Genomic DNA, 8,551 nt, shown 5'->3' with positions numbered 1-8,551 from the left:
GTCACCCATAAACAGATTAAAAGAGAAAGGAGGGGGGGAATTCATTGAAGAAGGAAGAACCTGCCAGGTGAGAATAGGGACTGGGGATTGGCAGCAGGCCCATGTGCCCTGAAGCAAGCAAGGCTAGAGAAGAGGCAAAGCAAAATGGGAGGGGGTGGGCAAGGTCTTTTCATCCTAGCTAATATGCTGCCCCACCCACTCCCCCAAAGGGACTGCTAGATTCAGCCAATTCCCTCTTCTGCTGAGCTTCCAGAGGCGGTTGTTTCTTGGAATTTACCCCCTTGAGTTGCAGCCAATATGGCCAATGATTAGGAATTATGAGAGCTGTATTTCAACAACTGGGAGAAAAGCAATGATGGGAGAAAAGCAATGACAAACCTAGACAGCATCTCAAAAAGCAGAGACATCACCTTGCCAACAAAGGTCTGTATAGTTAAAGCTATGGTTTTCCTAGTGGTGATGTATGGTGAGAGCTGGACCATAAAGAAGGCTGATCGTCGAAGAATTGATGCTTTTGAATTATGGTGCTGGAGGAGACTCTTGAGAGTCCCATGGACTGCAAGAAGATCAATCCTATCCATTCTTAAGGAAATCAGCCCTGAGTACTCACTGGAAGGACAGATCATGAAGCTGAGGCTCCAGTACTTTGGCCACCTCATGAGAAGAGAAGACTCCCTGGAAAAAACCCTGATGTTGGGAAAGATGGAGGGCACAAGGAGAAGGGGACGACAGAGGACGAGATGGTTGGACAGTGTTCTCGAAGTTACCAGCATGAGTTTGACAGCGGAAGACAGGAGTGCCTGGTGTGCTCTGGTCCATGGGGTCACGAAGAGTCGGACATGACTAAACAACAACAACAGTTCAACAACATCTGGAGGGTCACAGGTTAGCCCCTTCTGTTTTGAAGTTTAATTGGTTTCAGCACATAATGCTGAAAAGCTGTGGCTTTTTAAAGTGCTTAAGTTATGACTGCATCATGCTGTGTCATTTATTTTAATTTTTGTATAGCGTTTGGAAGAAAATTCAAATCCTATACCCACTTACAGGGGAGTAAGTCTCACTGAACTCAGTGGGTATTACTTCTTAGTAGAGTCATATAGCGTTTCACAAGACAGGTCCTTGCCCTGATAGGGTTACAGTATAAAATGCAGGAAAAAGGAAACAAAGGGGGGAAATTCAATTCAAGTATTTAGCCTTCAATTCTATATCCACCTACCTAGGAGTAAAATCCATTGAACTTAATGGGATTGTTTCACAGTGGACATGCACATCTGAAATCCTTTCAGCCTTCCCTCAGTCATTGTGTCTCAGCCTAATCTACCTCACAGGACTGCTTTAGCATCTTGCTTGTTTATTTTTGAGAACTGTAATCAGGGAGTGATATGGTCTGACCCCCCCCCCCCCAGAAAAGTCATTAAGCATTTCATCAAGGCCATCAGCAATTTTACAAGTGGTTCATGAGAAAAATGTTTGGGAACTGCTAGTCTAGCCCACACTACAATCAGTCTGTCACAATATCACTCATCAGCCAGAAGCTGATACAACCTCAGTATTTCAAGTTGGAGGGAGGGAAAGCCACACTTTAGAAAGAGAAGAACAGAACCATTCACCAGAAGAGCAGACTTTTGTGGGATGTTGTGTGATAATCCAGTGGTGTGGCTGGGGGAGGGGGGGTGGGGTAGTGGGCCCAGGCACAAAATTCTGAGGAGGCACAACCAGGTGTCTCCACACAGGTGCCAGCTTCCCAGGGGCGTAGCCAGGACTTTTGTAAGGGGGGAGGGGGCTTAGGAGGCAGAGCTTCTGATCAGGTGGTACTGGAACTCCCAACCATTTCTGCTTCAAGAAATCCTAAGCACATCCATTCAGAAGCAAGCTGTGCTGAATCTTCTCTCCAGGAAGTTTTTATCTTCAGGGGGTTTTATTTCCAGGAAGTGTTTAGGATTGCATACTTAAGCATACTTCTTCTATCTTTCCACAAGGGCCAACACTGATGCCGAAATCCAACGTTGCCTGAGCTCTGCGAGTGCAGCTTTCTCCCGACTGAAGTGCAGAGTGTTTGAGGACCAGGACATTCGCAGAGAAACCAAAATGTTTGTTTACAAAGCTATTGTACTACGAACCTTACTATATGCTTGTGAAACATGGACCACTTATAAACGCCATCTCCAACTCCTCGAAAGATTCCATCAACGGTGTCTCCGAAAAATTTTACACATCACTTGGGAAGACAGGCGAACTAATTTGAGTGTACTGGAAGAAGCAAAGATCTCCAGTGTTGAAGCAATGATTCTACAACATCAACTTCGTTGGACTGGTCATGTTGTGCGGCTGCCTGATGATCATCTTCCAAAGTAACTACTCTATTGCAAACTTTAAAATGGAAAGCGTAATGCTGGAGGTCAACAAAAGAGGTTTAAAGACTGTCTCAAGGCAAATCTTAAAAAATGTAGCATAAACACTGACAGCTGGGAAACACTGGCCTGTGAGCACTCCAGTTGGAGAACAGCCTTTACCAAAGGTGTCATGGGCTTTGAAGACACTCAAACTCAGGATGCAAGGGAGAAACATGCTAAGAGGAAGGCACGCTTGGCAAATCCACACAGTGATCAACTCCCGCCCGGAAACCAATGTCCCCACTGTGGGAGGACACGTGGATCCAGAATTGTCCTCCACAGTCACTTATGGACTCATTGTTAAAACCGTGTTTATGGAAGACAATCTTACTCAGCTACGAGTGATCACCAAAGAAAGAAAGAAGAAAGAAACTTAAGCACGGTCAGGAATTCCTCTGCTGACTCAGATTAGCTGCTGTTCCCCTACCCACAAAGCTGAATGGTTTTGCAAGCACCCAAGAGCTTTATTTTCCTCCATCCTATGGACACAGATTGATGGTGACAGAATCTCTTCTAGATCAGAGCCCACTTGCGATACTGGGAGTCGAGCCAGCTGAGTGGCTTTAGGATTTGGAGATTTACAATGTGTTTGTTGTTTTCATTATGTTTCTATTTTATTGTGTTTTTCTTCTCCCCTGTTGGGCTCAGCAGCAGCAGCAGTGACAGCACCAGGAAAAAAATTGCAGGGCGAGGGACAGAAAGCACAAAGTACATGTCCAAATGGGTGAAATATGCCCACAATAAAACTGCCATCCTGAACATATTTTTTCCTGAAATAAGTAATTTAGGTCATGTTTTTTATATAGCATGTATTAAGAAAATTAAATTACAGTAAGGAGAAAAGCTTTCAAAGAAGGTAGAGTCGCTCCACAAACATTGCCTTGACATACTGTACAAATCAGACAAGCAGAACACTTTCTTCAGGAAACAGTTCCTTTCGAACCAGTGCAGGCAGAACCAGGAATGTAGACTTGGAAGGAAAGTAAGAGCAAACAGACCAGCAATAACCATCTTGGGCCCTATACACCCAAGAAACTGACAGCATGTTGTGTGTCTAAAGAGCAATCTGTCTGTTGTCACTCACTGAGAAGGAACTGCACTGAGAAGGAACTAAGAAATATGTAGATATAAAATAGTCAAATATGCTGATTTTTATGCACTTCTGATAAAAAGAAAAGAAAAGAAAAGAAAAATCCAGAGTCTCCTTGGAAGCATTGGAAAACTTGAGGCTTCACAATGTGGAAAAAAATTGTTGTTCTGACATTTTTGTATACCGTGGTACCTTGGTTTACAACCATAATCCGTTCCGGAGGTCCGGTTGTAAACCAAAACAGGTTGTAACCCAAGGTGCGCTTTCGCCAATGGGGCCTCCCCCCCCCCAATTGGTTGTAATAAATAATAATGGGTTGTAATCCAAAAAAAGGGACACACACTTCCAGGTTTGACGTGGTTGTAACCCAAAACGGTTGTAATCCAAAACGGTTGCAAACCAAGGTACCACTGTATTCTGTTGTTCTTGCCTCCTGGATTGTGTAGTGGCATAACTCTGGTGCCAGCTTAATGAGATCATAGGATTACTTTGCCCATTGCCATAAGATCCTTAATTTATTTAGCAAACTTGTTCAACCAAGGATTCCTGGTCTGTAGGCTGCTCTGCCCAGGAACCTCTTCTTCACCTCTTTGCTCAGGTGACACCTCTTTTTGTTACCTGAGTATGGTCACTAAACTTTGGTGTGTTGATAGTGTAGGTCAAGGACAAGGAACATCTGGTGCCCTCCAGATGCTGCTGGACTCCAGCTCCCATCATCCCTGACTGCTGGGAGGCAGGCTGCTGCGAGATAGCAGTCCAACAATATCTAGAAGGTCACAGTTGTTAGTTGTTCCCCACCTGCAGATGAAGGTGTCAGGTTTCACTGTTACAGCTGCATCATGGCATTCCTTCTCTCCGCACTCCTCCCAGTGGTCATTTCTCCTCTGGTTACTGCTGTGGATACACGACCTGACTGTCTCCAGGCACTGCTGTCATCTGCAAGGGATTCCCATACAGCTGGGTGAATGTTGCCAGCATTCATGTCACATTTGTAGACAGGGCCATCTTTACCCGGGGGTGCAAGGGGTACGGAGCACCCGGGTGCCAAATTCTGGAGGGGGGGCCAGGCACCCGCCGCTGAAGCTCTTAACTATCTACTTGTTATGAAATAATAATTTTGATCAAGCTAGAAAAACAAAATACATATATACCTAGGTATTACTGAAATGCATACCTACTGTTTCACTAAAGGACTTTCGACTTTGTGCTCTCATTTAGCAAAGATGTGCTGTGCCAGCGGCGGCACTTGTCAGACTCAACGATGGCACTCATCATTCTCAACCGCGCTGTGCACACAAAATTAACTAAATTTGGGGGCGCTGGATGGATCTTTGCACCCCGGCAAAGCATATGCTAAAGATGGCCCTGTGTGCAGACATTTTTGTAACACAGAACTGGCCTTCCAAAAGGCCTATTGCCTGAAGCCAGCTCTCCTCAAAACACGTCCTTGAGGATCCTGCCATCTTCCAGAGAAAATGGTACTGAAGGGACAGGATACCCAAATCCTGTCTGTGAAATCACCCCAGGCCTCAAAACTCTCCAGAATTCCTTTTGTCTTCTAAAAATCCAAAACAGCTTTCCTCTGCTTTCCTTTGCTCTATCACAAGATGCTGTGGCAAAAGGCAAAATGTTACTTTTAAAGGCTAATGAATAGACTCTGTCATTGCCAAGAATACTCCGGCCTGAGAAACGAATCTTATCTCATTCTAGTTGCAACACATCTGAACACCCTGAAACCCCTTTCCTGGGAAGGGTGCCAAGAGTCCACAATAGTCCCAAGACAGCTTTCTGTACATGCTCAGGAACCTCAACATGGGGCAGGACTTTGGAAGGAGGAGGAGGGAACTGGAAGGGTATATATGCTTGTGCACATGATTGTGAACTCGTGCATGCTTTTGTGGACTATCACACTTGCTCCTTCTACCAGTTCATGGATGGTAGAAATAAAAGCCTTTTCTCTGAAACTATTCCTTGAGTGTCTGTTGACTCCCACTTCCCTTTCCCAGGCGCAATATTTTTCCCACCCGAGGGCAAAGCCTCATAAGGCTACAATTTCTTGGTAGCGTTGGCCGGGAAAAACAGATTCCCTGAGGATAAGGGATGTGGGTTCAAGGTGTCCCTGTGGTGAACAGCTCGGTTCGTGTCAGCAGTTCCAGTGCACATCCTGCCAAGTTCGTGGGAGGAATTGCCACCCGTTCCTGAGTGGACACACTGCAAGGACCAGAGAAAAAGCAACGGCCGAAGGAAGGTACCTCGAGGAAAAAGGTAAGCTCCACAGGGTTAGGTGGGAGCAAAGAGAGTTTGATCAGCTCCGCCAGCAGGGTAGAAGAAGTGCCAGAAAAAGCAGTAAAGGGTGCTGCTGGGCCCCGGTCGAAGTCTAAGCGCTGCCGGTTTGGTTGTTGGTTTTGTGCCCAGAAGAAGCAGGAAAAAAAGGTGCTCTTGGGCCCCGGTCGAAGTCTAAGTGCTGCCGGTTGGTTTTGGTAAAAAGGGGATTGAGGGAGGTGCATGGGTTTTTCTGAATGTGCGTGTAGGGACACTCCAGTGAATGTTTTGAGTGTATGAGACGTTGAAAGCAACGTCTGGTCTGTGACTGAGTGAGAGAAATTACGTTAGGAGGAGGGAGTGTCCCAATGCACCAAGAAATGTAGCCTTATGAGGCTTTGCCCTCGGGTGGGAAAAATATTGCGCCTGGGAAAGGGAAGTGGGAGTCAACAGACATTCAAGGAATAGTTTCAGAGAAAAGGCTTTTATTTCTACCATCCATGAACTGGTAGAAGGAGCAAGTGTGATAGTCCACAAAAGCATGCACGAGTTCACAATCATGTGCACAAGCATATATACCCTTCCAGTCCCTCCTCCTTCTTCCAGAGTCCTGCCCCATGTTGAGGTTCCTGAGCATGTACAGAAAGCTGTCTTGGGACTATTGTGGACTCTTGGCACCCTTCCCAGGAAAGGGGTTTCAGAGTGTTCAGATGTGTTGCACCTAGAATGAGATAAGATTCGTTTCTCAGGCCGGAGTATTCTTGGCAATGACAGAGTCTATTCATTAGCCTTTAAAAGTAACATTTTGCCTTTTGCCACAGCATCTTGTGATAGAGCAGAGGAAAGCAGAGAAAAGCTGTTTTGGATTTTTAGAAGACAAAAGGAATTCTGGAGAGTTTTGAGGCCTGGGGTGATTTCACAGACAGGATTTGGGTATCCTGTCCCTTTTAGTACTTTATATTAGGACATGTTCCCATCATTGTTTGCCTATCAGGTTTGTGTAAATAGATAAGATATACCCACTGATTAAAAAAAAAGTTTAGGGGTACTCTCATTTTGACTCAAGAAAACCACCATTTTATAGTTTAAATCGGAAAAAATAAACACAGTAAATGGACAAAAATACTAAGATTCACAAAATGTTTAGGAATATGCGTACCCCTGCATCCCCCCAGAAAAAAAGCACTGGATATACCGCTGCTTGATGCAATTCTAATAAAAGTTATCCATCTCACTTCCTGACACGTTTGTCTTGAAAGCACTCCACTACAAGATGGTGAGGACTGGGGTGTAAAAACTGAAGTTAATTAGATATATTTTAAATTATGTCATTTATATCCCACCAATGAGCTCAAAGTAGCATATTGGGTTTTCCCCAACCCCCCTCAACATTTCATCCTCATAACAACCATGTGAGGTATGTTAGGCTAAGTGAGAGTGACTGGGCCCAAGGACACCCAGTGAGCTTTGTGCTGACTCTGCACTCCATGGCTACTAAGCAGCCACACTAGTCAGTGCTCATGGAGGGGTTGCTTTTAGCTGCTCCCTAAGGCTTTTTAAAATGAAATAAAAATAAAAATTGGTACCCCTGGAAACGTGAGAACATTCACTACAGTGGTACCTCGGGTTAAGAACTTAATTCGTTCTGGAGGTTTGTTCTTAACCTGAGGTACCACTTTAGCTAATGGGGACTCCCACTGCCACCACCACATGATTTCGGTTCTCATCCAGAAGCAAAGTTCTTAACCCGAGGTAATATTTCTGGGTTAGTGGAGTCTGTAACCTGAAGAGTCTAACCTGAAGTGTCTGTAACCCGAGGTACCACTGTATTAGAAAAGAGGTTGTGTTTGCCCAGGGCCACAATCAGCTAACTGCACCCATGTATCCACCTTCCCTCTCTAGGCACCCCCTTCTCTGCTTGTCAATCTAGCAGCAACAGCAGCACTCCCTGGTATTTGGGCTCTGCCCTCAGGCTTGCAGTAACTTAAAAGGGAAAGGATGTGGGGAGGGGAGGTGTTTGGAGCAAGAAAAACCTGTTGGGTGAGTATGGGGACTGACAGCAAGCCAAGGGGCCCTGAAGCAAGTAATACTTGAGAAGGGGCAAAGTAAAAGGAGTGGGTGGGCAAGGTCTTTTCAGCCTAGCTACTCCCCCACCCTTCAAAGAGGGACTCAGGTTTCAGCAGATAGCTGAGCTTCCAGAGGAGACTGTAGTCCAGGAATGTGCTGGAGGCAGATGGTTGCCACTGGGGAGGAGGGATAGTGGTCAGCCAGTGTCTCCCACAGGGTTTCTATGAGGCAGGGTGGTGTATGCAGCTGCACCAGTGCCAAGGAAGACACCTGCACCCCCCAGCCCTGTGCAGTGCCTCCTCCTCAGAGCAGCTGTGCAACCCTGGCAGCCCTTTCCTGCCAGCTCCCTCAGGAGAGGTTTAACAAGGACAAAAACACAGTTGCAACTGTTAAAAGAGGCAGGCCTCCTAGGGAGCCCAAGGGAGAAGGCAGGGGAAGCAAAGCTGAGAGTTTGTGAAGATCCAGTCAGGGATGGTCTGGGAAGAGAACACAAGAAGGCTATAGAACATGGGTAGGCAAACTAAGGCCCAGGGGCCGGATCCAGACCAATCGCCTTTTAAATCCGGCCCGCGGATGGTCCGGAAATCAGCGTGTTTTTACATGAGTAGAATGCAGTTGGGTGCAGAGAAAGTGAGGATGAGAGAGGTGGGTGGGAAAAACTGATTAGAGGGTCAGCCCATCATAGCTGGGGCTGATGGGAGTTGTAGACCAAAACATCTGGACAGACATAGGCTGGTGG

Source organism: Podarcis muralis, chromosome 7 (genome assembly GCF_964188315.1).
Source record: "Podarcis muralis chromosome 7, rPodMur119.hap1.1, whole genome shotgun sequence".
NCBI lineage: Eukaryota > Metazoa > Chordata > Lepidosauria > Squamata > Lacertidae > Podarcis > Podarcis muralis.
This window is presented reverse-complemented; position numbering follows the sequence as displayed.